Source organism: Larus michahellis, chromosome 2 (assembly GCF_964199755.1).
Source record: "Larus michahellis chromosome 2, bLarMic1.1, whole genome shotgun sequence".
Lineage (NCBI taxonomy): Eukaryota > Metazoa > Chordata > Aves > Charadriiformes > Laridae > Larus > Larus michahellis.
Window position 1 is genome coordinate 117,640,726 of NC_133897.1, and position 26,609 is coordinate 117,667,334.

The window sequence follows — 26,609 nt, forward strand, 5'->3', positions numbered from 1 at the left end:
CAATGGCTATTTTCAGTTCTATAAGCAAATAGCACCAGACCACCAGTCAGATGAGAAATATGCAAAGAAAAAAACTGCCGATACTTTAAGGAGCTGTAGGTTGGGGACACAGTAAATTTGGCTTTAGGACTCCTAGTATCAGATCAGAAGTTTGCAGTCACATACTGTAAAACAGTTTGGTGAAAAAACATAAATCATTATTTTAGCTGAATTCTGTTTGAAATAATGTTAGTTTTGTGCAGGTGGATCTTGGGCTTGCTCCAATACTGTCATAAAAAGTTTCATCAGCCAGTTCTTGACTTCCTGTAATTTTTTCATCTCCAGGTACTGTTGCTGGTCACTGGTCTCCTTTAAACGGAGATTCAAGTCAGAACCTCTTTAATTTCTGTATTGCAGCCGTCCCCAGCTGCCTACCTCACTTTGCCTCAGATATCTTGCAGGCTATGATTTCGACCTCTTCTTTTGCATCCACTTTGCCTCCATCCTCATATGCTGAAGATGGTGAAGTAATGTGAGATGATCACAGAGACAGAGCCGGGTTCCTATCAGTAAAGAGGCATGGTACGGGTCATGTGCACCCTTCGTATTTCCCTAGCCCTGTCTGCCAAAATCCAGCCTGGACCCAGCTGAGGAGCTGGACACATGTTGGCAGCGTACATCCTGATGGAGTTTACAATGCCATTTCCATGCGGATATCACAGGGTGGACACCAAAGAGATTGGAGCAATGTAGGGGCAAAGCTTTGAAGTGTGATTACAAGAAGTCTAGTGACAGGAATGGACAGCCTGATGCAGTAGTGCTCTGCTGGTTCCTGAGGAGACCGGCTTATCCAAAGTGGGTTCATTAGTGACTTGAGGGCAAACTTTCCTTTGTTTGAGCCTAAATGATCAGAAAAAAAAAGGGGGATTGAGGGTGGTGAGTGGGCTGTCCTGGAAGATGCAGCCATAGGGGAGAAAGGTAGATAGCCAGTGCCTTCTCTGTCCTTGGATGTTGCTTACAGGAGGACTACAAGATAAAAAAATAAAAAAAAATCTGCCTCTGGCCCAAGTAAGGAAGCCTGTTTAAGAGCTCTTTTCTGCTTGCATTATTTTTTTGTTTGTTTGTTTGTTTTACTTCTTTTATGGGGTGCTCTGGTTTTCTGGGCCCATTGCCAGGGGTTGTGTGCTTTGCCAAGTGGCAGCCGCGCGTTCTTGGGCAGGCAACATCCTGGTTCCACCCTATCCTGAACAGGGTGTGCTCGCACACCCGCATGTACCGTCAAGCAGACTTTATTTCAGTCAGATGTTTGGTGATGAGAAGTTAAGCTAAACCTGCATTTCTCCCGTGAACTGACCTTAAATTAGTGTACTGACAGCTATAAAAATGAGCTGTAGCTTGACATAGCGATGCTGTACCATTTGGAGAGATCCGAGGAGAAGTGATGCTCCCCCAGACGTGCACAGGCCCTTTCCATGGTCAGGTTCACAACATCTCCTCAGGCAGCCTGTGCTGTTGCTATATTGTGGCATACTTTGACTAGAACGACAAGGGACTCCAACCGATTACAAATGATGTGGATCACTGCCACATTCTCCAGCGGGGCAGAGATTTCACCTGTGGACCTGACCTGGGTTGAGCGACACAAGACTAACTTCTCTTCTAACGCTTGGGAAGACTGCACTGTTGAAAGACTAGTGTCTGAATTCATGAAAATATTTGCTTTATAGCCAGCTAGGCTATGTGGGATTCAAGGCCTTGGTGTTTGAGCCTTGCCAGGTGCAGGGACGAGGAGGAGCAAGGCCTGGGTACTTGACCCAAGCTGGCCAACAGGATTATTTCGTACCATGAACATTGCATTCAACATAGATTAGAAAGTTTGCTGCATAGTTTCACTCTCCCTTGATAGCGTCGGTCTAGAGAACTTCTTGCCCCAGTGCTGGACCCCTGAGCCCTTCCCTTCCTCCCGAAGACGCAGCACTCACAGTGTCCGACATTTGTTGTCCACTGCTGGGAGTGCACTGCTTCCTGCTGATAGAATTGGCTGAGTATAATCCTTCTATATCTTATATTACTATTGGTTAGTACTATTGTTAATTATTTAGTTTTATCCTATTAAATCTATTTATATTTCAACCCTTGTGTTTCCTTGGTTTTTTTTTTCCTTGTTTCCTGGTTCCCCTTCCCAAGTGGGGAGGGGTCACTGGGCGATAGAATAATCATCTAAATGACAATAAATTGTTATGGGTTTTCTCAAACCATAACATGTCCACAGACATTTACTGTCACTAGGGCTGGCCCGGACAGGGAAGGAAAAAAAAAAAAAGCAATGCAAGGGTCTAAACAGAAAGGAAAAGATTACTTAGCTGTGTAGTAGAGAAAATAACTGCTTAAATTTTAGGCAGGGGCCGCTAGGGGGCACTGCGGCTGCGCTCCCCAGGGCCGGTGTTATCAGCAGAGCTGTCACTCCTTTGGTGTTTTTGTTTTGTTTCCTTACTTTACGAAGCATTGACGACTGTGTGGAGCTGTGAAAATCTGTTAAAAACAAAACCAAAAACATGACATCATATTTTAAAAAAATAAAAATCATGTCTTACTTCCACGATCAGGTCATTCACTTCCACACACAAGCAGCGCCAAGGGCATCATCCTCCCAAAGGTGCAGAGGAAAGGTTTCGCGGGAGGATGACGCCCTGGGGATGACGCAAATCCCCAGTGACCCTGTCCCTTTCCCCTAGGACCCCAAGCAGCGGGGGTACTGCTGGGGGATCCCCCCCTGGCTCCCAAGAGCCTCCCCTTGGAGCATTGTAGGAACATTTTAATACGTCTCCCGCACTAAGGCTGGGCTGATCAGATACGAATCTCTCTCGGGAAGGTAAATAAAGATTTCTGCTGAAAGGAGAGAACAACGAGTAGCACACAGGAGAAGGGCAGCCAGGAGAAGGCCGCTGTCATGGAGAACCACAGAAGTCCAAGGATGCTGCAGAGATGAAGAGCAGCAGAAATATGGATAATAAACGTTTCAGAAGAATGCAGCTCTAAAATCATAGGAACAAAGTGATTTTAATAATCTATAAGCTGCTATATAGGAATGGTAGGAATGTCATCAGTGATACAGGCAGGTGAGAAGCTTCAACCAACATAACTGTGCTCTTATTAAGAAATACTTCAAGGGAATTTATCAAGACTCTCATTTTTGACTCAAGGTTGCCTGGGATTTTTGCCTATGCACAGTATAAATTGTAAGATGGACAAAGGCTGGCAGTGGACTTTAGGAATTTCAACAAATACCCCAGTTTTGCATTTGGAGAAAAGCAAGTGGTGTCACTGCTGTGGAGGAAACACTAGGTGCCTCAAAAGACTCTAAACAACAGCTGTGATACCAGACATCTTAAAATCAGAAAATGTGTACCATCAGCACCCCAAAACTTTCAAAGAGCTGATAGACAAATGCTTTGAGTCACTAAAACTCACTTTCAGAAGAACTGGAAGTCCAGGGATCTCCAGGGGGTGGGAACGAAGTTCACGCTGGAACAGTGTTTTGAAAGACCGACAGAATAACCCGGGCAATTCAGGTTGTGAACTTCTGTCCAGCCCATAGCCTGACATTGCCTGGATTCTTCTGGCTATGGGCCTGATGGAAGTCCATAGCCTGAAATACATGCTGCCCAAAAAGACTGTGTTCATAAATACCAAAATAAAAGGAAGTAGATTATTTATGCCCACTGACACGGATTTACAGAAAGTAGATTTTGCTGAGATAATCTGGTATCTTTTTCAGAAGAGTAAGAGCTTAATTTGTAAAGACAGTTATGAACACAGCTATAAAGCATGAGGCTTTAGTTTTGCACAGTTCTTTAGTCATGAAGTTACTGCAAATTAATATACCAGATCGTTCAAAATCCAGTGGTTGACTCAATTTTCAGTCTGAATGCTAGACAACAAATCATTTGTTCAGGAGGGGTGTTAACTAGCGGAGCTGCACCTGGATTGTCTCCTGGCCATTTTCCATTTTGATCTGTGATACAGAAGAAAACAAACTCATCATATTGCAACAGACAGACATGAAGACCAGAGGAACAGAAATGAAAATAGGTCACTGATGTAATCAGCTGGTAAACAGAAAGCAAGCATATAATATATTACTTTATCACAGATAAACATGAAGCTATATATCTAAGAACAGAGAATGAAGGCCACAGTATTAAGATGAGAAACTATACTTTGGAGCGATGGCTCTGGAAGACTCAGAAAAGAGAGGCACAGCAGCTGAATAGAAAGGGGTAATGTAATCTTTAGATGTACAGGCAGGGGTCTTCAGTCAGGCTAATGAAGTTACAGTATTTTGGGATTTGGCACTAATCTTGCCACTATGCTGAAATGTTGGGTCTAGTTCTCCTAGGCTTGGGTCAGGGAAGATGTTGCCACGTTACGGGGGGGAGAGGTTGGTGTCATTTTGCTGTGTTAGACACAGAGCACATGAGAAGGAGCTCCTAATGCTCCAGGGACTTCACTTACAGACAAGAAAATGGCATAACATAGTGACCAGAATGATAAAATTTGTGAAAGCAGAGCTTTTCATATCTGAAAGACTGATTTCTGACAGTTATCAGAGATTACTTTCCTGGAACTGAAACCATTCAATGTAATTGAATCTTTCTCATAGATGGAAGTAAGTACCTTTGAGGTCAAGGTTTGCACGCTTCTCCCCTGTGACTGGGGACAAAATTATGTCCCCTAGCATGGTTATCTTAAACACGGAAAACCTTATACATTTCTGAGGATAAATGCGAGACCATTTCTTTTGCTAGACTTTTCAAAATACCAGACCAAATGACTTGATAGATCTTCCCCCATTCAGGAGACAGAATTTATTTCATCCCTCTGGCACCACCTTGGAAAGGACATCCAGAAAGAAAGGGTTTAGCATGTACATGAGTTGTGCAACCAGCTCTCAATGCAGGTTATATTACCTTCCATTAATTCAGAGCTCTTGCTCAGTTTGCTACAGGGGCTCAATTCAAGCATCTTGGAAACAAAATCTGGCAAGAACAAGAATTCATGCTTTTTCCAAGGGTTTCTTCAGCCTCAAGCACCCCTCTCTCCACCTTCATATTTTGTTGTTGGACTGCTTTCCTGTAGAGCAGCTAATGTCAAAGCGTGCAGGTGTCCCTGCATGTGGGTTTATGTGAGTGCAAGCTATCTGCTTCTTAACACCTAACCACTGTATTATTCTTTTCATGTTAGCTACCGCAGCATAGCCTACGTTACTGGGAAGTTAAAAGTACCTAAAAATGTCCATTCTTTTTTACTGAGCTGGTACACAGTTGCTTACTGTTGATAGAAAAAAGGGACCCCTGGAGAGCACATGCTTAAGCCCCCTGCTCAGAACAGGGCCGAGTTAGCATGTGCTGCTCAGGCTCTTTTCCAGTCAAGTTGTAAATATGCCGAAGGATGGAGATTCCTCAGTCCCTCTGGGCAACCAGTGCTTGAAAGGGTTTTTTTTCCTGAATGCCGTGGTGGAATTTCCCTTCTTGTTCCCGGATAGGCAAGTGTCAACTGATGTTTACAGGAGGAGGCAGTCTGCTCGATGGCAATGCAATGAAGGACAAACTTCTTTGCAGGGAGGTGGCATTTACATTCTTTAGCGTGCTCTTGGTCTAACTGGTTGCTCAGCAACTCATCTCCAGTGAAACCAGATAAGATTTGAGTAGCAACATTGTTCTCCCAGTCAGTGGGCAGTTAAACAACCAGGTAGTTGACCAAAGTGTTTGATGAAGTCAAAGTAGACTCTGTTTTGACCAGTACTTTAATGATCCTTGTGTTTACCTGTCTCCATTTCATGCCCATCTTCTCATGCCAATTTTAGTAACTTCTGGTTCCCTCTCTAGTAGCAACTCTTGAAGGATTTGATAAACCACTCCTAATATCTGTCTGCTTTCAACTCTGACTCACTGATAGCACTGGACTCCTTCCTCAAGTCTCACGAGTGATGTACTTTCCCTGCTACCCTCAATTTCATTTAGAAACGAATAGCTCAGTCTTGTGATTTTCAAGTTTGCTTTTGCATAATGTTCAAGTTTCTGACGCTGATGATCATGGCAGATGTAGAGAGGACCCAAGCACCATAGTACAGACGTTTCATAACACTAAAATTCCCACCGCAGCTCGGCCACCATCTGTAAGACACCACACAGCACATTGGGTACTTTAGGAAAAGTGTTACTCTCACGCAGTCCCTTGAAGAGGTTCCTGCTGAGCCAGGCAGCAGTACGCCTTATTTTAATTTTGGGGTGCCAAAACCCAAGAGGAATCTTCTGACTTTCAACTACAAAATGTTACATAAAAGTGAATTTGCCTATAAGGAAAATCATTCCTCAAGGGCTAAGAGGAAATAAAACAAGAAAAAAAGCAAGCAAAGGAGGGCAAAGATACCACACATGCAGGATTACTACTGCTCTGGAAGCAGAAGTCCTGTTTATGTGGTCTAATACTTTATTTCAAGTTCATAGATTGCTAAGTGTCATGAGCAAATGTATTAAGAAACTTACGTGGCTTTTTATTACTTCAGAGGAACAAAAAGGCTTGCAAACAAACAAGAAAACCCAGAGGGATTTGTTTTGCATAACCTGGACCTACCCTTTCTCTGGAGCTGCTAGGACATGGACCATTGCATACAATAAACACATAATAATGGAAATTAATAGAGATTAACTATTTTTAAGTTAAAAATAACCAACAGCGTTAATGAGTCTAGTTTTTGTACCCCTCAGGATTTTCTTCCCCTTTTTGTCTGACTGGACAGCAGCTGGTTTTGGAACTGTTTCTAACCAGCAGTGCAAGCAGGCAGGTTTCCTTCCCTCCTGACAGCAATCACAGTCCTGTCAGTTTAGCTGGCAGTAGGTACTGAGAAACCTGTACAAAAAAATCAACATGTAAGTAAAACATGACCTCAAACCTCATACTGCAGTCATGAGGATCCAACCCTGTCCGAGCTGGGACAGGGGGCTATATATTGGCTGTTGCGGGTTCCAAGGTGAAGCGATGCAGGGGGCTAGTCCAGCAGCAGCCTTCCCTACTGACCAACCCAAGTTCAAATCCCACCCCAGATTACTTTCAAAATGCAAGTAGGGACCCTCCACTGAATTTCTTTCATTGATGCCACCAGGAGACATGCAGAAATGCAAAAGCTGTACAGCAAGTTGTTAGCAAACAGAACTCACTGCACATTTGGTAGCACCACGTGCTTGAGAGATGGTAATATAGTGAAAGACAGATGCTAATCTTGACAAAACAACCAACTTCCCTGACCCCCAGATGAATGTAATTTAGGATTAAACCCAGTAGCTTTACAAGACATTAACCAAATGAATCTCCCAGGAAAGTTACAGACAGTAAAAGAAGAGGGGTAGTTACACAGAAGTATTTATAATTAATACATTACAACTCGTATTCCAATTTTTTTGCAAGGATATTTGTAGGCATATGGATACTGCAGCATTTAACTTGTTGGGTGCGCTTTTTTTTCCTTTTTTTTGAGAAACAAGAGAAACAGCTGAGAGACAAGTAGCTAAAATATTCTCTGTCTGCACACCTGGGGAGGGCAGGTTAAGACAGCTCAACGTCAAGACCCTAGAAGCTGCCCAAGAGAGGTGTGGCAGCTCTTTGGCATGTTTCTGAAGCTCTGTGGGAAACCTTTGCTGTGGAAAAGCCAGCTTTCAGGTCACACCCCACAGCACACACCTACCTTTCTTTCTATGCTTTGAGAGAACTGAGCCAGGTCATCTCTGCATTCGCATACATCCATAAATTCTTTTGGAGAAGATGGGGAATTTATAAATATGGGAGTAGACAGCTCTGTAGGCTCAGAGATTCCCCTCTGCAAGACTAAGAGAGAAATCTGCTGTTGACAGCACTTGAGCCCGTTGAGATATAGTGAATGCTGAACTAACTTCACTTAGCAGCTAAGCTTTTCATTAGGATAAAGTCTGGTCTACCATGATGTGTGTACCTGGTAGGAAAACTGGGAGGGGAGTGACTGTTAGTTCTGGCAGCTACAGAAGCCTGGGGAATTTACTGTAAGCTGCTTTAAGTAGGATTTTTTTCTGTGCAAAGGGAACAGTGACAAAACCAAGAATGGTTAGGACTTGTGCAGTCTTATCCACCTCACCTCAAAAATATTTTCCACCTGTAAAAACTCCAAAAGCTCAAACATATCTATGGCTTTCTGGCAAAAGAAAGCCACAAACCAAGATGGAAGTTTGATACCCTAGACAGATAAACCTCCATTGATTCTAGGTAGTGAAAAACGTAAAGCAATTTTTAAAACACTAAAAATGCCTTGCACTACAAACATTACGCTAAAGTCATGGGTACTGTGGGCCATGAGAATTGTGAGAGATCTGTTTTTCACCTTTAAAATGCAAATTTCCATGGCTTGACTCCAGTATGGATTCAGGGCCAATTTTTCTGCTATTGTTAACATTCTTGTTAGTTCATGAGCAGCACTTCTTATGAAAAGCAAATAACTATTTAATAAAAGGCATCAAAAATAAAGTAGCAAGTGAACTCACTGCCACTCCTCAGCTATTTATTCATTCAGAATAAATATTCCAATGTCAGCCAGCACTGACATATTGGCTGATGAGATTCACTGCTCTTAGTGATAACAGCTACAGGAAACATTGTAAATCTGGAATTTAAAAAACCTTTACCATTGAGCTTCACTCATCAAACCATGTCAGTGCCATAAAAAACCCAACCACTTTTGTAAACTCTACATTTAATTGCTTATATGAAATTGCCATTTGTCCTTTTCCTTTCGTCCTAACAAGCCAGGGGACCTACAATGCCTGTGAGTGGTTCTGTTGTGCATGTCAAATGGGGAGCAGTGGAGGGAATTTTTTTTATATTCCTGTGGTAAGTGATTGGGTGATCACAAGGAGAGGGACTGCATTCACCCAGAATTGGTGGTGTATAGGTGTGCAGTCTAACCTAGGTCTCTACGCGCCTTCAAAAGTCAATGAGGACAATGAGGGCAGAGGGGCTGCCTTTTGAAGGTATTCATTTAAGGATGGGATGAAACTGCCTGCTGGAGCTGCCAAGTTATTTTTGCTGCCTATAAATAAATAAAGTTAGATTAGAGCTCAAATTTTAGACAGCTTAAAGTTAGGCAAGACTACCTCCTCTGTAAGTAAGCCCTATTTAAAAGGATTATTTCACTCTAGGCTATAAAACAGTTTGATTAGATTATATGTTTGGCAATGGAGACATGTCATTTAGGGGTAATGGATCGAAGTTTCAGTGGTGTCTCTGAGGAAGCAACCCAGGGGATGCTGAAAGAGACGGAGTATAGCTGAGCATTTTATGGTATTGTCAGTACTATGCATACTTTTCCACTTTATTGAGGTTGTATTTCATATGGTCTTGCACTTTGAAAACATTTAAACAGAAGGTAGTATTCATTTTTTATTACACATAATTACCTAAGTAGCCATGGCAAATTTTTTTTTTATAATATCTCCTGATGAACAAAAGACTAACCCATATCTAGATATCCCTGGGAAAAAAAAAAAAGCCCTCAGATCTACAGACCTCATGAGTGTCCTGCCCACACTTTTAAAGACATATGGAAATTCTTTATAATCAAGTTTAAGTGAACAAATCCAACCACAATCAGAAAAATCTTCTTGAATCCTTTAAAGTAATCAGTTACCATGCTTTTAATTTTCCTTTTAAAAATGATGGAGTATTGATAACATTTTGTTGTATAGTAAAAAATCGGAAAATGTCTTCCCATTGAAAGAGGTCAAAATGTATTATGCTAATTCCATGGCGTATAAAAACCAGGCTAAATCATAAAACCCAAATTCACACCATATGATTCATTTTAATCAGCCACACTCTAAAGTAATATACAGATTAGTTACTAAAAAGGATTCCACAGAAAGATTAATGAATTTTGAAAATTAATTATGAAATAAAAATTTATACAAGGAAAAAAAACCCATAAAAATTATGTAGAGACTCAGCTTTGACAAAACTTACAGAGTTTTCCTTAACACAGAACTTACATTTTCACAGCAGCTCTGACAGTACTAGAAAGGGGTAGTCCTTTTGCACTGCCTTATCTAAAACAAAATTGAATTTCACAAATTATTTAGAAAATTATAAAGAGAAACACTGTTACAGATTTTCTCATGCAGCACAGTTATACAGATGCCAAAAGTTCTTCCTGTTCAAAGAATACCTTTTAGGCAGGGTGATGCATTTTTTCTTTTGCTGGTACAGAGCCTGCTGTTAAAGGCATGCTTCTTAGCAAAGGGAATAGCATCCTACAGTGTCTTGCATGACAGATGCGGTGTAGTTGCCAACCTGTAAAAAAGAGCTGACTTTGCAACCAAGTATTTTATAGAAAGTTTTAGAAAAACCTGAGAATCTGGTTATAGTTTCTATAGTGAGGTCGAGTGAGATTCTAGCGATTAGCTCCACAACTTTTATACAATCATCTATTTCTTTTTGTGAAATGATTATCTCGTAACACTGGTCATTCTGAAAAATCCAATCAAAATCAAGAAGGAATAGAAAGTATATGTGTGCTACTGACTACGTGCTACTGTTGAACTTCCTGGAAAGCCTGCTGACTAGTTGCTCAATTTCTGTGGAGTGAGTAAAGGAAAGATAAAACAAGTATGTTCTTATTAGTTGTAAGAAACACTCTGTCTCTTTCATCTTACTCTTTCATCTTACTAATTATTTTTTGTAGGAGGTGTGATAAATATTAATGCTAAAAACACTGATGCCAAAGTATGTATTTTAAGAACATTTCAGTAAAAGAAAAGAGATAAGGAAAGCTTAGATATGATGACATTGGAATTACAACAGTGTCTGTGCGTCAATCCGAAATCAGTTCCTAGCTCCGCCCTCTGCCCCACGCAGACTGTCTGCATTAAAAACATGTAATTTTACATACTTCAGCTCCTCATCTCCAGCACTGTTTCCTGTTTCATCCTATCCACCTGTTTCATCCATTTAGAATAGATTTTTTTTTAGGGAATAGCCCTTAAGTATTTGGATAGTACTCATTTCTTAGGTGCCTTGAAGTTAAATAGACCCAAAACAACTTTACAGTATTACAATTAGGGAAAGAATAATTCACATCACAATAATAAAGGGATAAATCATAAAAGACCACTGGTGATTCATGCAGAAAGGTGAAGGTTATTTTGAAGGCTCATACCAGAATTATCCATAAGGATGACGGGATTTGCTTTAGCCCCAACAAAGGAAGTCAAAGCAATGTTTGCAATCAGCTTTTAACAACAGCAAGACCAGGTCCATGCAATTCAGGCGAAGTTTAATATCAAAGGTTTGGTAGGCTGGATCAAATAAAACATTCATACTAATGTTTATAGGATAGAAATTACTGGGTTTAGTATGTATAAGTGAGTCATGAGTAACAAGAAATTAAAGCAGAGAGTTCCCTTGTGTGGCTATTTATTTATTTGTTTGTGTTTTTTGAAACATAATTTCTGAGGTTGGATACATCAAGTTATCAGTGAATATTTAAACGTAACAGGCACGACAAATATAAATAAAACCTCTAGTTCAGAGAATGATCTAAGATGAACTGATGACCTTCACTTTCAGGGGAAAAAAAAGGGCGGAAATCCATTGGGAAGCTTGCCCTCATGGCTAGGAAGGGGGGAACTGTCAGTGCCTACTATCCACAGTATTTAAAACACTATATCCAAAAGGATCTTCTTCCTATTGCCTTCAAAACCAGAAAATATGAAGAAAGTGAAGAGATACCTAAAGGCAGGGCAAAATACAATCCGTTATAAAGGCTTAGGACTGAAGGACACCTATCAACTTCTGTAGTTCCACTGGGGGGCCGTGAATCTTTGCACAAACTGCGGTGTCGTGTTATGTTCTTACACAGCCCTTTATAACAGAAGATAATATAGGTGATGGTATCTTGCCTTGTGAATATGAAAATGACCAAAACCCAACCCATGAATGACAATTTCCTTCTATGTTGCATAGTCAGGGATCAGAAAATACTGCTTGCTAAACCAGGTGCTTTTTGATGCTGCCTCTTTACCTCAGTATTAATTGACCTTGCTTCCCAAAGCGAGCCTCTAATTGCTGTGTGACTGTATGTGTGCTGTCAATAATTCCTAATGATTGACTCCAATTTCTCAGTGCTTGAAGTTGCACTTTCTTGTTCCCTGAAACGTTCTTTTGTTCTCAATGCCTGTATGTTCCCCAAACTGTGTGGTCTTTCCTTTATTTCACTCCGCCAGCTGCTTTGGCATTCTGTGTCTTCTGTTTCAGATACATGAGTGGCTCTACACATTTGTGTTGTGAATATCATGTCTTCAAACCCTGAAAGACTTTTATGTACCCAAACGTTTTTGTTACAGATTTTATCCTGCCATCTGATGTGCAATATGGCCCACAGATGGTACAGATGAAACCACCCTACAAGCTGTAAATGTTGATAGCCAAAATAGAAAGTTAGAAGAAAACATATAATGAATGTTTCTTCCTTTTCAAAAAAGCAAAACAAAAATAAGTCCAAATAAGAAAAGAGTTACTGCATTTAAGCTAGCAGACTAATTCTTACTCGTTCAATAGATACCTCTAAGTAAAATGAAACCATTTGAAATGTCAAGGGAAATCTAGACTGCAATTACTGGGATCAATTTAGATATAATTAAGTAATCTTGATCATATGCTATAGCAGGTATTCTACAGGCACCCTGATATGCTTTCAAATCTCTCACAAACTTTTAACAGTAATAATAAAGTCACTATCTAAATCTGCCCAGGGTCATATGGCAACATTATCTCAAGGGACAAATACTGATATTGCTTAATTATATTTTGCAGAATATCAACAGCATAGTTGACATATGCAGCATACAAGTGGGCATATTAAAATGGCAGCCTAAACTCTTTTGCAGCTATCTAATTCCAAGTTTCCCGAAAAAAATAAGCGTACAACTTACATCAAGCAAAGTGGCAAAGCTTTAGGACTTGATCCTAAACCCTGATCTGTCTTGGCAAAGTCTCCTAAATTCTGCTTCAGCGAAATTTTTAACTATTTGTTGTAAAGGGTCATATTATCAGCAACTTTATAGATACACAGATATCAAGACAGTTAGGCTAATGGAGGCAGCATGTCTTCAGATAATCCACAGCTGAAGCCCAGCTCTAAGCAATTCAAGTGTGAGAGCAGTCCTGCCAAAGACAACTGATTTAGCTATTCACGTAAAAATTGCATAATCTCAGAATCAAAGGAGCCAATGAACAAACCAGTTGCACAGCTTTATGTGGGAGATACCTTGTTTTTAAGAACAAATGTGATGTGAGAATATACGTAAGAGAATTGTGGAGCTCAAGGCTGTAGCTGTGAGCTAAGATGTACCGAAGTACTACACAGAAGTGCCAAAGAAGTTGGTAGGAAAGCAACTTCTTTTGGTATTTCCTACCATAGAAGTTCGTAGGAAAAAAGTGCGTATCCAGAAATATAAATTCATATGGATGCATAAAAGGAAGTGATGTATATATTTTGTATATATGTGTTGCATAATCTGAGATGGCTTGAGGATTCTTTCCTGACAAGTTTGCTATGAAGACTGCACAATGACATGTCCCAACCTTTGGTCTCTAACCTATCTACACAGATATACGGACCCATTACTACACTTTCACATCCCATTCAATGAAATGAAGTGCAAATCAGCGTGTCATAAAAAAGCAGTGCTCAAATTAAACAGAAGCAATACTGAAAACCTGCTTAGAAGTTATCAGAAAAAGTGGTTAATGCCTCCGTTTCTCATTTCTGGACCGAGCAGCATTACTGCAGTGCCACGCCATTGCTGTACCATCTGTACTTTCTCCTAGAGGTAGGGACAGTTTTTTCCATCCCACTTTTTGACGGAAAGTCTCATTATCTCTGGTAATAAGAACACTCACTAGGATGCTGGAACTTAATCTTTTAACCAGAAAAACAATGTGAGAAAAGTACTGGACATCTTCTTTTTCTCAATGTCACACAGCAGCAGGTTCCTGTCAAAGAAAACAAATGCTGCCACTTTTTTTTGTCATTATCACTTTTTTTTTTTGCAGCTGTTGAGGCAGAAACATAGGACTGCATAAGATTGAGCCCAGTGGTCTTGAGAGAACAAAAAGGCTTTTTGAAAGGCTCTCAAGAAATAAGCCCTTTGAAAAGCAGAAAGTGAAAAAGAGAGGAGATGCTTCATATGGTAGCTCAATCAATCAAAGGTAAAAGGAAGAAAATGCAAAATCATTTTTTCCCTCTTCAATGGATATTTACCTTCAGAGCACCCTGCTATATTTCGAGTCTCCTTCCCATGCTCCCGCTAAGTCCAACCTTCATCTTTACATGCACCAAGAATCCAACCCCCTGCTTCCCCACGCAGACTTGGGCTCCATTTACAGCTCCAAATGTTCCATCTGTTCTGTTTCCGTCCCCTCCAACGCACTCAGATCCCCTCCTCTCCACCTGCCTTGCCTTGAGCCCTCTTCAGTTCAATCCCCAACGCAAGTTCGCGCACAATCTCCTCCTCTAGTCTGTCTGTAGCATCCTCCTAGCATCCTAAGCCCCTTCAGCTTCTACTTTCCCACTCTTGGACTAGCTCCTAAATCCAACTAACTAAACCCAAAACAAAACATGAGATGACCCCTCCAACTTTAAACGCTGTCCACAGCCCTGACTGGCCCGCACCGCAGGGCTGCCCCTGGCAGGGTGGTGGAGATGGCATCCCAGTGCCGTCTTCTCCCTCCGCCGGCCACCCGGCCCCGACGGATTTCTGACAGGCTTTTGACGCTTCCCGGCTCCCTCCTTGTCTCCCCTCCCCGCAGGGCCTCGTCTCTTCGCCCCTTAACGGGAAGCACCCCAGCTCTCTCTCCCCTCACCGCCCCTCGGCCGCCATGTTGCAGGCCTCCGCTGCCCTCCTCCACTAACCCCCGTCCACCCCAGCGCCCCTTCCCGACCCATCACCTCAGTCCCTGTCACGACGCGGCCGCCTCCCTTTTCCCAACCCCAGCCGTCCTGGGGCCTAGCCCCGGATGGGGGGAGGCCGTTCGTCCCTCTGCCCTGCCGCCCGCCGGACACACACCCCCCCGCCCCGCCTCACCTGAGAGCGGCTCCCCCGCGGCCACCGCCCGCTCCCCTAGCCCGCCACCCCACCAACCCCCTCCGACCCCTCTCCCTCTCCGCTGTCAGAGCCGGAGGGGCGGCACCTGCGGGTCCGCCCCATTCTCCTCCCCTCGCCTCCCCTCCCCTCCTCCCGCCGGAGAGACAGAGAGACTGAGACCCGCAGGGAGACGGCGGCACTGTGGGCGCCGGGCGCGACTGCGGAGCGCAGTTGCTCGGTGTGAGGGGAGAAATTAAAAACAACAAAAAAAATTCATTTAATTTTTTTTTTCCCCCCAAAGTGAGGGAGGGGTGGAAGGAGAGCTCTTCAACTTCTCTCTCTGCCCAGCAAGGTAAGGGAGCGGCGGGGGGCTTTACTTCGCCTTCTCGCCGGTGTCCGGCGAAGGCGCGGGGGTAGCGGGTCGGGGCGGCGGCGGTCGTGCCCCGCTCGCTGGGTCGCGCTCGGTGTCAGTCATTCCGCAGGGCGCAGCACCGGCAGCGGCGGAAGGGGGGGCCGCCAGCGGCGCGGCGGGCTGCGGCCGATGTCAGTGGCGGGCTGATGGTGTCCTCCCCCGAGTGGGCTCCAGCCCTTTGTTACCGTCATTTTGGACCGGAGCGAGGAGGGAAATGACCCCGCGCCGACGGGGCATGGCGGGGGCGGGAGAACCCTGGCCGGCGGCGGCCGCGGGACCAAGGCCGCCCCGGTGTGCGGGCGGGTGAGCGGCAGCAAAGCGCCGGGGGGCGGTGGGGAGGTGGGTTCGTGGCGGGGGGGTGCAGGTGGTTCTGCCGGAGAGCGGGCGGGCGGCGAGTTCCCCCGCCCCGCGCTGCCATGCGGGCGGCCGCCGGCAGGGGGCTCGGCTGCCTCGCCCTCCGCGCCCCCGGGGAGGCTTCGCCTGAGGGGACGGGGAGAGCGCCGGTGGCGGGCGGTCTTGGGGGGCGGGGGTTTAGGGAGGCTGTTCTGAACATGTACGGGCTGGTTTTGAGGAGAGGAGGACAGGGCGTCGGGTCTCCTTGCCGGGTGGGGAGGGCAGGGTGTGGGGTGTGCGTGTCCTCTGGAGACGCGGCAGCCCAAGGGGCAGTAAGGGCCGCTCCGAGGGCAGGCTGCCGTCGGCGGGCCCCCTCACGGGCGGCCCTCCCTCCAGTTGTTCCCTTCGGCCGATAGACAGGGACGCGTTTGCTGTTGGGAAGTAAAGGTAGCGGGAGGACGCGGGGGGGAAACCCGGCTTCGCTGGAGCTGTCGGCGGGTCTCCGAGGCGGCTGACAGCCGTGTGTGCAGGGGCAGCGGTTGGTACCGCCGGGTACCGGCCCGGCCGTGGCCTCCCCAGCGCTGCCCGCGGCTTCCGTGAAAGCTCCGAAAGGTGGAAATTTAGTTTAAGCCACGGGATTTCGGCCGACCGCCGAGGGTGGCCCACGGGGTGCTGTTTGTTTAGGCCCCTAAACCTGCGTCCCTGTTCCGAAATTTGAGAATTATGAATGGTCAGATGTGTTTAAAGTGCGGGGGACTTTCAAGTCACCTGGGGGAAAAATATTTCCCATGTCTGTTGCTTGTCAGTATGCTTGCTTTAATTACCCTGAAGACATGACCTTTATTTACATAATTTCCTTTGGCTTTCTTTGGATTGGTGACTCTTGTGACTTTTCCCCTGAATGATATTTTCAGTATTATTGAAACGATATTTCATATTCTTCATACTTTGTTGATACCTTGTTACAAAGAGCTTTTTAAAAGATTGAAATAAAAGGCTGCTGAAGAAGAAAGTGCTGTTTTTTATTTCCTGACTTTAGGAATAACTGAAGCATAGTTTTTTATTACAATTATTACTGTTGTTTAGACCTGAGAGTGAAGGGAGTAGGCACGTGTTTCAGATGTGGATATAGTTATATATGTGATCTCTGAGAGGACAAGTAAAAGCTTTCTGCACTCTTAAAAACTGTAATGCATGGCTAAGTTTGTTTTTTGTTAATGGATATTGCCTTAAAGAAAAACAAGGATGGGTCTTCTATTGATTGAAAAGCTTATTACATATGCACTAGTCGGATTAAAAAAAATATTCTTTGAAAATATTAAACCTTATCCTGAAGAATTTGTTTGTGAGTAGGACAAAATCACTTACGGAGCTGATGGATTAACTTTTTAAATACCTCTTTGCGAAGGAATAAGGATTGTGTGAGGATTCTCAGAGTTATTGAGAAATGTTTATTTATTCCTCATTTTAACACTTGTGGATTTCAAACATACACATACTTTTTCTCATGTATTCTCAAGTATTTCCAACAAAACGCTCCAGAAAGTCAATGATTGTTCAGTATGTGCCTACCTGTTTAAAGGGTTGGGCTGCGAACCCTGAAGGTTTAATTATACATCTGTTAATACAGATAAAAAAATACAGTGTATGTTTCTGTTTGTTTGTTGTTGGTAGTGTTTGTACAAAACAAATTTTTCACTAAGGTGTTTAACAGAAAAAGAATTTAGTTATAAAACCCGGTATGTATGTACCCGGAATTCGTATTAAGTGGGTTTGGCTGTAGGTAATGTAACAATCAGAAATAGTGATGACTTTTTGGTAAGGCAGTTTTAAGCCCAGGATGTAATAGTAAAGGAAATAAGCAGTAACAGGCAACCTGATTACTGAGCTTTTACTGGGATAATTAAAATATGTGAAGTTTCTTAAGATCTCATGCGGACATGTCAGATGAAAGGAGGTGATCTGGCTGTGTGAAATGTTTGTCTAGAATTGAAAAAAGCACATTTGGTTCAAGGTCTTCTTAAACACCTAACTATTGGCATTGATATTTGGCAGTTCAACAAGTCACGTCCAAAGTATTTTGCAGATACAAGGAAGAACAAAACTTGGTAGTGTAATTTAGGAAACTCTGATTAGGTGCTATGGGATATAGGGACTTAAACTATTTTTAAGGGAAATCTGGAAAGATCTCTGTACTGTGGAGCCTTTCTTATTATGAACTCTGGGCTATCCATCTAGTGTAAAACTAGAGTCAGTATAATGTCAAAAATATACTCTAGGAAATGTTATTAATGATAACTAAAAAAAAAAAAAAAAAGATTGAATGCATTTCTCTCTAACTTCCAGTGTTTCTAGGAAATTAAGTGGGCACAGAACTGTAAGGATTTTACTTTCAGCAGTGTAACCTTTTGTAGTATCTTTCATATTAAGCATTTTCGAGTGGTTTTTAAAAGTGCTTTTATGCTTTTTGTGTGGTTCTGTACCATATGTTTTGTATTTAATTCTTTGAATGACCACTGAAGTGCAGCCAACTTTGGGTGAATGTGGCAACTGTTAACTAGCGCTTAGCAACAGTGCACAATAATCAAGACGGGAAGTGAAGAAGAATACCATGTCTAATTGAAACTACAGGGGGCATTTAGGTAGGTAGGACGTAATTAACAAAACCTGGAGCTTGGGCATGATATTAAGGCATCACATCTTTACTCTTGTAAAAAGGATTGTGGAATCATTAATATAAAAAACACTTCAGATTTTTGGTTTTATACATCAGATGGACAGCCTCTTTGAGATGTACATGTGTTGCCTATTCTTGCATAATCATTTCTCGCACATAACGGAGAAGACACGTTTTCCTTTGCTTCTAAAACAGAATTGTGAAAGGGAAGGCTGTTTGAGGAGACTGACAAATGAAGGAGTAATAAGCCTTGACATTTTGACAATGATGTCTTTTAGAGAATTAGTCCTGTGAACTAGAGTTCATTAGATATAGTAAGTGATTAAGATGTCTCTAATATTCTGAAACAGATTACAGTGGCAGTCATAAAACAACACTAAATTTTTACAGTTAATGTGTTGTTATTTTCTCTAAGAATAATTGACTTTCCTCAAACCCTGTCCTGTCATGACATTCCTTAAAGTGTTGTGAAAAGTGTTGCTTGAAGGAATATTTGCTCAAAATACTTCTGCCTAATATAGTTTCGATTTCACTTCGTAAAAATCCCAAACCTGATAATTTTGTTTCATGCTGTATTCTGTGTGGAGATATATTCATGGACCAATTTTATGTCCTGTATATCCCGAAATGTCTTGTTTCTAAGAACTCTGAAAATATCCTCATATAATAAGGAGAGAACTAGTAAATGAATTTTCAGTGAGTCATTACAGAGGCTCACTTGCAACTCTGAGCATGGCTAGTATAGCCCCTGTTAATGGATTCGAACTTGCAAGTAGGCAGTGAAAATGACCCAAAAATAAGGAGCCATGCTGTGAAGGTGCTTATGGTGGTGAACTGTCCAGTAGCATTAGGCTCTTAATATTTTAATAGAATAATTAATGCTCTTATAATGCAAAAGAAAAAATCCAGAATGTCTGTTGGAGGAACTTGCAGATGACAGAAGTTTGAAGCAGTGGTGATTCACAGTGGCAACAGCCAAATCTTGTACCCTGCTGTGGTTGGCTTTGACATATCAAATAGAAGTATGGAGCTCCTTATAGAAATGGTGCTAAAATTTAATTTATTTTTTTTTATTTGAGTGACTCCTGAAGCCATGCCAGGTGACTTCTGTTGTCTTACTCTGTCACACGGTAATGTCACAGGTTCTGTGAAATTCTTTTGGGATGTGAGATGCCATAGAGAATTGTGTAAATGACTATTTTCATTGAAGTGTATTTAATGTAATTCTCATTGAGTTAGCATTTTAAGTTCCGTGGCACTTCAGAGGTTTAATTACAAATAAACATATACCTGATCTGAAGATCTTACAGCATGTATTGTCACATGCTTTGGTTAATTTCCATTTAAGTTTTTTTCATTGCAGTAATGTTACTGTAACTAATAAAATTTTCATAACACATAGAAGATGGGAAGAACTGTATGTTGCGACATAAAATCACCAAAAGAATAAGATGGTAGGGAGCAGTCTGAGTCAGTATGACAATATCTGATACAAACCTTAAATTAATATTCCCCAGGCAAGGTTTTAGAGAGGTTATTTTGAGGTAGTTTTTCAAACTGATGGAGCTATGAACAGCAAAACAGTGTGGGCAGACTTAAGATACTGTTACTTAAGAGATTACCAGACATCTGTCATAGTGGTTCCACGAACAAGCCTGGAGTGACTAGATTTTTATAAAATGCTGTGCAAAGATCCTCCTGTTCTCTCACTCCTATCTCCATCGTAGTCTGTAATTAGCTCTACTCAAGACCGTTGATGTGATCTGAGCAGAGCACTTTGAGGAAAGTGAAGAATTTAGTTAATGAATGTAATTGTGGTCTGAAATGCACTCTATTAATGCTGTTCTTTTTTTTTTTCTTTTTTAAATGGAAACTCATCTGTGCATCTCAACAAAAGTAATAGGACTTCCCTGAACGTTCAGTGGGAAGTTGTTAAGGTTAGTGAGGTGGCTGACTATTTTAAACTGGTGTATTTAGGGTGGCGAATCCAATTGAACATTTTGCTAGTACCTCTGTGTTTTTGCACTGAATTCTGCTGCATCTGCCTCCGCAGCACCAATTTCTCTGGAATTTGGAGTGTACATCACTGAAATTCCAGAGAAATCAGTAACCTTCTTTGGAAGACAGTTTAGGCTATTGTTTTTCTCTAGAACCATAGAGCATTTAAATTTGGCTTCATAAAGAGGTATTAGTGTGCTTATGAAAAGTTTTCCCTCTAATGTTCTGCATATTTGAGAGATATTAGCCTTCCCCTCCTGTTTCTTTTATAATGCCACCTCCAACTTCGAAACTTGCTTTCTTGTAGAGTCTCAGGTCTCTAGACATAAGGAGGCCTTTTCTGGGAGTTTGATAGTTAAATTATGCTTTTAATTTGGTGGGATTTTTTCTCCTGCTAATACCAGCTGTCTTTTAAAAGATAGAGATAGTTCATATACAATTATAATGCCAATGTGCATTGAGACTATGCATACTCTGAGTTGTGTGGTCCCTTCCTTGTTGTATTATCAGTTGAGGGCAATTAGTAGAGCGTTTGGAAATTGTGTGCCTGATCTTCCACAGTCTTCCCAGTAAAGAGGAAATGACCACTTCTTAAAAACTGAAATGAGGCACAGAATCCTTGTCTTGGTGAGATCTGAGCTCTTTGGAGCTTCCTCTATCGTACCCACTTCAGAGGGCTGTTGTAGCGGTAAGGAAGAGCAGTTGCCAATAGCTGAGTTCAGCTGCTTCCGATGATGAAAGGAATCTGGGCGACCACCTCTTTACACTACAGTCACTGGTCAAATAGGAACATTCACAGCAGAGTTTTATAAGCATTACTGTTGCCTACCTATGTTACTGATGTCTCGGGATGAAGAGCATATGTGGCCAAATCTTGTCTTGTTGGCCATCAGTTTGGGATTTGCCGAGAGCCAAGTGCTCCATTCCCTGTCCTGAGCCTTGTGGCCCTCCACTGCTCAGATAGTACTTTGTTGCTATTAGTTCTCAGCTTACTATCTCCTTGGTGATAAGGTGTTGGTTGTAATACGGTGTTTGGCGGTGTACGGTTGCATCTCAGTCTTGCTATTCAGGAGATTGTGCTGTCTACTTTTACTGCTTTTGTTCCTGCCTTACTGACCATCTCCATGTGCCTTGTCTGGAAGCCACCCGAATTCTGAGTTCCTTTAGAGCCTTAGGTGGCTTTATTCTCCTGTCCTTTCATGCTTTCAGTCCATTTTGTGAACAGGGAGGTTTCATAAAGGAAGCTTAATCTTGCAGTTTCTTTAAACCACTTATACAGAATCAAATTCTTAGTCCAATGAGGTGATTTATTTGAGAAGACTGGGAGTTAGGTCTTGATTTTTACAGCTAGAGCGCTCCTCACTGCATCAAGAAAAGGGAAACAGCTTCCTGCCAATCATGTTATGTGTGACATTAATAACATGGTGGTTTCCTAGTCTTGTAAAAAATACTTTCAAAAATTTATTTGTATAGGTGAGATGTTAAGATGCTGTTGTTACTTTTTCTAATCTTAATCTCTTGGAGGGAAATTCTCGCTGTTAGAACAATAAGAAATTAGGTGGATTAGGTAAGTGGTCAGTACCAGCTCATAGAGGAGAAAACCTAAGGCAAGAGAAAGGGCAAAGGCATCTAAGAAGACTTCAATGCCTTGGATAGAGGCACACAGAACTACCAATGGGGTATTTAAAAGCAGAAGTTCAGAGTAAAAAAAAAATAAAAATATGCATATCCTTACATTCCGAGCAGTTTCAGCAAATTGTGGAGTTTAGCTCTTGCCAAATATTTATTTTTTTTTTTTTTAATAAGAGAGTCAGCTCTCAGTTTCCAAACCCCTCGAGGAGGGGGAAGATGGCTTGCCAGCCAGATTGTTAGTTCATCATCTTCTTCCAGTCTGCACTCATGATTTTAGCAGATGTGGGAGGCAAGCTGGATTTCAAGGGCATCAAGATTTAAACATTAGCTGTCGCAAGCTTTTGTGTCAAGAGCTATGGAACCTTAACTAATGAAACAGCAGGACATCTAAACATACAGGTGTTTTCTTGTTTTGTAGCATTAACTTAGTAATACCCTTCTTACTTACTATGTGCCTGCGAGTGTTTTGGATGTTGCATGGAAAATGCATAACTAGTTGCATCCTACAGCTTAGAGGACTTCTGGAGACTTGACAAGCCAGGGAGGATAGTATGTGTGTATACGTATATGTATGAAAGAGAAAAGGACATGAATTAGAAATGTTGGGGTCTAACATCATAATGGGTCATAGGATTCTTTAATGATTGCTTGGCTGAGATGGTTTATGCTGGTCTGAACTCTAACATTGTGTTCCAGTTTGCCCTTACATGCATATATGACTAGACCAGGAGTTCTTAGTGTGTATTAGATGTGCCACTAGTAATGTTATTCAAAACAGTATGCTTCAGAAGCTCTTAAACAAAAGCCACCACCAAAAAACTACTTTAATTTTGAACAACAGATGTGATCTTGTGTCAGAAAAGCCTGAGAGAAAAGCAAACAAACAAAACCCCAACATTCTCCTGGTTGCTGTCAGCTATCATAATGAAGAGTGCTTGCTTGTTGACTGTCCAGCATGGTTGTTTTATTGAGAGATGTCTGCTGCCTGATGGCTGTGTGGATGGATGCTCAATTTTCATCTGCAGCACAGCTGTCTGGCTTTGTGTCAGGCCTGGCTTTGGGATGACTGCAGTTGTGATGGGGATTTGGTGTAGAAAGAGGGAGGCTGTGCTTGTGAAAGGGGTTTAAACACTCCCCTACACAGTGCAGTGTAGGTTTTCAGCTCCATTTGCTGTCACTGTAGTAAATCCATTTCTGATTATGTGCTAAGGCCAGGCAGATTAACTGCCAAGTTGAACTTGCGAAGTTGCGTGTGTGTGTTGCCAGAGTTCCTCGTGCTGAAAAAGGCAAATCTACGTAACCTGTAGGTTCAGAACAGCTGAAAATTCATCCTAAGGTTGTTGCTTTTGATGTCTGTTTAAAGGGTGAAAAAAAGGTTTGCTTTTGATCACCATGTTTAAAGGTTGCTGTCCCAGCAGCATAATAAATGAGAATTGGATCTGGGAATTACTTTCAGTAAAAGACAGTATTCTTCCAGATGCTTTTTAATTGAATTGTCCTGTGAAAATGGACTCAACTTTGAATTCAATAACGTGCAGTTCAGGATCTTAGGGCTGAAAAAGAGAGAGGAATGCAACAGATGCTGCATAGTTTTGATACTTCTGATGATACTGATATCTCTAAGCTTGTGTTCTCTCTTCTGATTCACTATATAAACAAGTACAGCACGAACCTCAATGTATAACCTTGACACATCACTGGATCTTTGCTTTGTAGTTCATGAGTAGTTTGTCCAAATTGCAAGTACTGCATATTGGGAAACAGATAAAGTATTTGCATCAATAAAACATTTCATTTTCTTTGAGGAGAAACTGTATTTTGTGCTTTGAATTTTTTATTTTTACGAAACGGCCTTAGTTCTTGTTTCATTGTAATCTATCTGAGAATTACCTAGAACCTCACATTTAAATTTGACGGGCTAATAAGTCAAAACTATTGATGCAGATCAGCCATGAACCAAAATACATCAGAACAGTGTTTTATTTTCACAGGATTTCCAATGTGGCCCTGCCTTGAATGTGAGGTTGGACTGGTTGACCTTCGGAGGTCCCTTCCAACCCGAATTATTCTGTGATTCTGTTGTTTGTTGTAAAGTAGGCTACTACAGAAAACGTAAGGCTCAGCAGTATTACCTATTGGTAAGACACAGCTTCCTGGAACAATCCATATGGCCCAAAGGCTTTACAAACATACTCAAGGAATAGACTACTGACAGTATGAAATGTTTTGGTAACCTGCTTTCATCTTTATGGCCATTTTTCTGCTGTGTGCTAGATGTTCTTTCTGTATGTCATCAGGAATACGTGCTGATTGCATATCTAGTCACACACCTCAATGGAGAGACACTGAATTCTGTTACTGGCAGCTGTCTGCAGGTCTTGTCATGTTACTGGATGGTGACCCAGAAATGGTCTGGGGATTGAGGCATCGCTGGGCATATGTTAATGGGAAGGCTGCAAAGCTTGAGTGACTCCGTAAGAGGTTGTTTGGCCTGTCCAGGATGGAAGATTGAGCATCAAAGAGTAATAATGATATCTGACGGATTGATTCTGATGCATTGTCTAAAATCAGTCTTCTAGATTAATGGTCATAATCAAACATTTTACTCTAAGGAAACTTAAAATAAGCCCAGTACTATTAATTTTAAACCTTTTCAGGGCTAAAATAAAGCATGCATAAAAAGGAGATACTTATTTATGTTATTTCAGTCAATCACTTCTACTTATTTTGTTAATTGGTCAGGTTTGGGAACTGCTGTTCCGATTACATGCCCTTGTGGATCTTTCTGATAAGTGAGTTGTATGTGTGTCCATATGTTTTATTTTTCTGGACATATTAATTCTTATCTGATGATTCAGTACGTGGGTTGCAATTTCCCTCTAGCTGCCGTGTTCTAGTTGAACATACTCCGTATGTAGCAGAAAAACAGCCAAGTGTGGAAAGAAGGGGTTGGGCTTCTTATTTCTGATTATGAAGAGGAATGGAGGCTGGATGACAGCAGCTTTTCCTGCTCCAAATGTTTATCTGAATAAACCGTGGGAAGTTAAGGTTTTGTAAAAAAACAGAGCAAGGGCTAAAGAAGAACTAGATATTGGCTACTAGGGATTGGATGTTCTTTGAGAAACTCAGTTTTACAAAGAAGTTGACTGTCAAGTTAACAAGGGCCAGCAAGCAGAACTGTTTTATGATGCTTTGCCCCAGGGACAGAAAAGAAGTGTATTTGAGGCCAGTGCCTGGAAGAAGGCTGGCCTTGGGATGAATTCATTGAAACGGTTCTGTCCTTGCTGTTCCAAAGTGCAGCTCATGCTGAGAGGGACTGTTAAATTTCTCATTAAAAAAATGCTTGTTGAAAATGAGGTCTATTCTGTATGTTGTCACAGTGCCTTTCTGATCTGTAATAAATCACATAAACTGTGTTTCAGCCAGTATGCGGAGATAAGAGAATACACTGGTGCATCTTCTCGTGTCCATACTGTCATTGTGTGTGCCAGGAAAAACAGCCCCAAACTATGAATATACAGGGAGTAAATAGTTTAAGAGAAATGGCCTCTTTTGAAATGGGGTGATGTCAGCCTGGTAAGTAAACAGTTAACTGCAATGTCCCAATATAGCCATATGAAGGATAATGTTCAAATTGTAATTTTCTTTGTTTTGGAAATGAGGCTTGCAGTGATACATCTGCAGTCATTACTGGCTTACCTATCCCTGGTGTTTTGTAATTCCTTCTCTGTTTCTACAGCTAGACTTATTTTTACTCACCAGAGCTTTTAACTAATGATCACTGTTCTTTACCATTCTATTCCTCTTCCCATCCTTTCTTTGGAGGGAAGCGCTATTATGATTTTAATAAGATTTTTGTATTCAGTTGATCTTTGGGTTCCGCTTCTGCTACTACTGAATTACTTGCTATTGAGAAAACATGTTTTTGTAACTTTAGCTTAAGCTTAGTATATCTGACCAGAGCAGGTCAAAGGTAACTGAGGAACGGTCTCGTGTTCTGAACACAGCCGAATGCTATTATGTTCCATGGCAAAAAAGGTGGGGATTTGTTTGGACCATTTACAAATGGTTTGTTTTGCTGGAGAATGGCTTGGTTCAAGGTAGAGTGTCAAGTTAAACTTCATATAATAATAGAGTTAGAAGACCTAGCGTTCTAAACTAGCAGTTTGAGAGCTAGAGAATTCAAAGAAAATCTGTTGTGATTTTTTTTTTTTTTGAGAGAGAGAGCCTGGAAAAGAGGCTCCTCAGGCCTCGCTTCAGAGGGAGATTTGAGGTAAACTTGTGTCCTTTTACATTTCGACCAAAAAATGTGCAATGCGTCTGGGAATTCTACCTTGGCCAAGGAATGTGGAAGTTTCTCTGGTCACTGAGGAAAAGCACAATGTCATACTTAAGAGGGGAAAAGGAAACAACC

At 41.8% G+C, this 26,609-nt stretch overlaps 1 protein-coding gene and 1 long non-coding RNA gene across 9 annotated transcripts in view; one reads left to right on the top strand and one right to left on the bottom strand.

The window, feature by feature from the left end:
• Window positions 1-3,016: 3,016 nt before the first annotated feature.
• LOC141738406 (uncharacterized) lies at window positions 3,017-15,234 on the bottom strand. 2 transcript variants are annotated; one of them, XR_012585382.1, is made up of 4 exons: window positions 15,144-15,234; window positions 10,226-10,350; window positions 10,050-10,106; window positions 3,017-6,155 (listed from the first exon to the last, which is right to left on the bottom strand). It is a non-coding gene; the product is annotated as an uncharacterized LOC141738406 (long non-coding RNA). The 2 variants fall into 2 exon arrangements; XR_012585383.1 differs by lacking the exon at window positions 15,144-15,234 and adding an exon at window positions 14,321-14,640 and having other exon boundaries at window positions 4,817-6,155.
• Window positions 15,235-15,291: 57 nt separating this feature from the next.
• GREB1L (GREB1 like retinoic acid receptor coactivator) overlaps window positions 15,292-26,609 on the top strand; it is a 143,262-nt gene continuing 131,944 nt past the window's right edge. For 5 of the 7 annotated variants that reach the window (XR_012585715.1, XM_074576804.1, XM_074576809.1 and 2 more), the window contains exon 1: window positions 15,296-15,495. The gene's annotated coding sequence lies outside the window, so the exon portion shown is untranslated. Of the gene's footprint in view, window positions 15,496-26,609 lie in introns of all 7 variants that reach the window. The other 2 variants (XM_074576807.1, XM_074576808.1) reach the window with 1 other exon arrangement.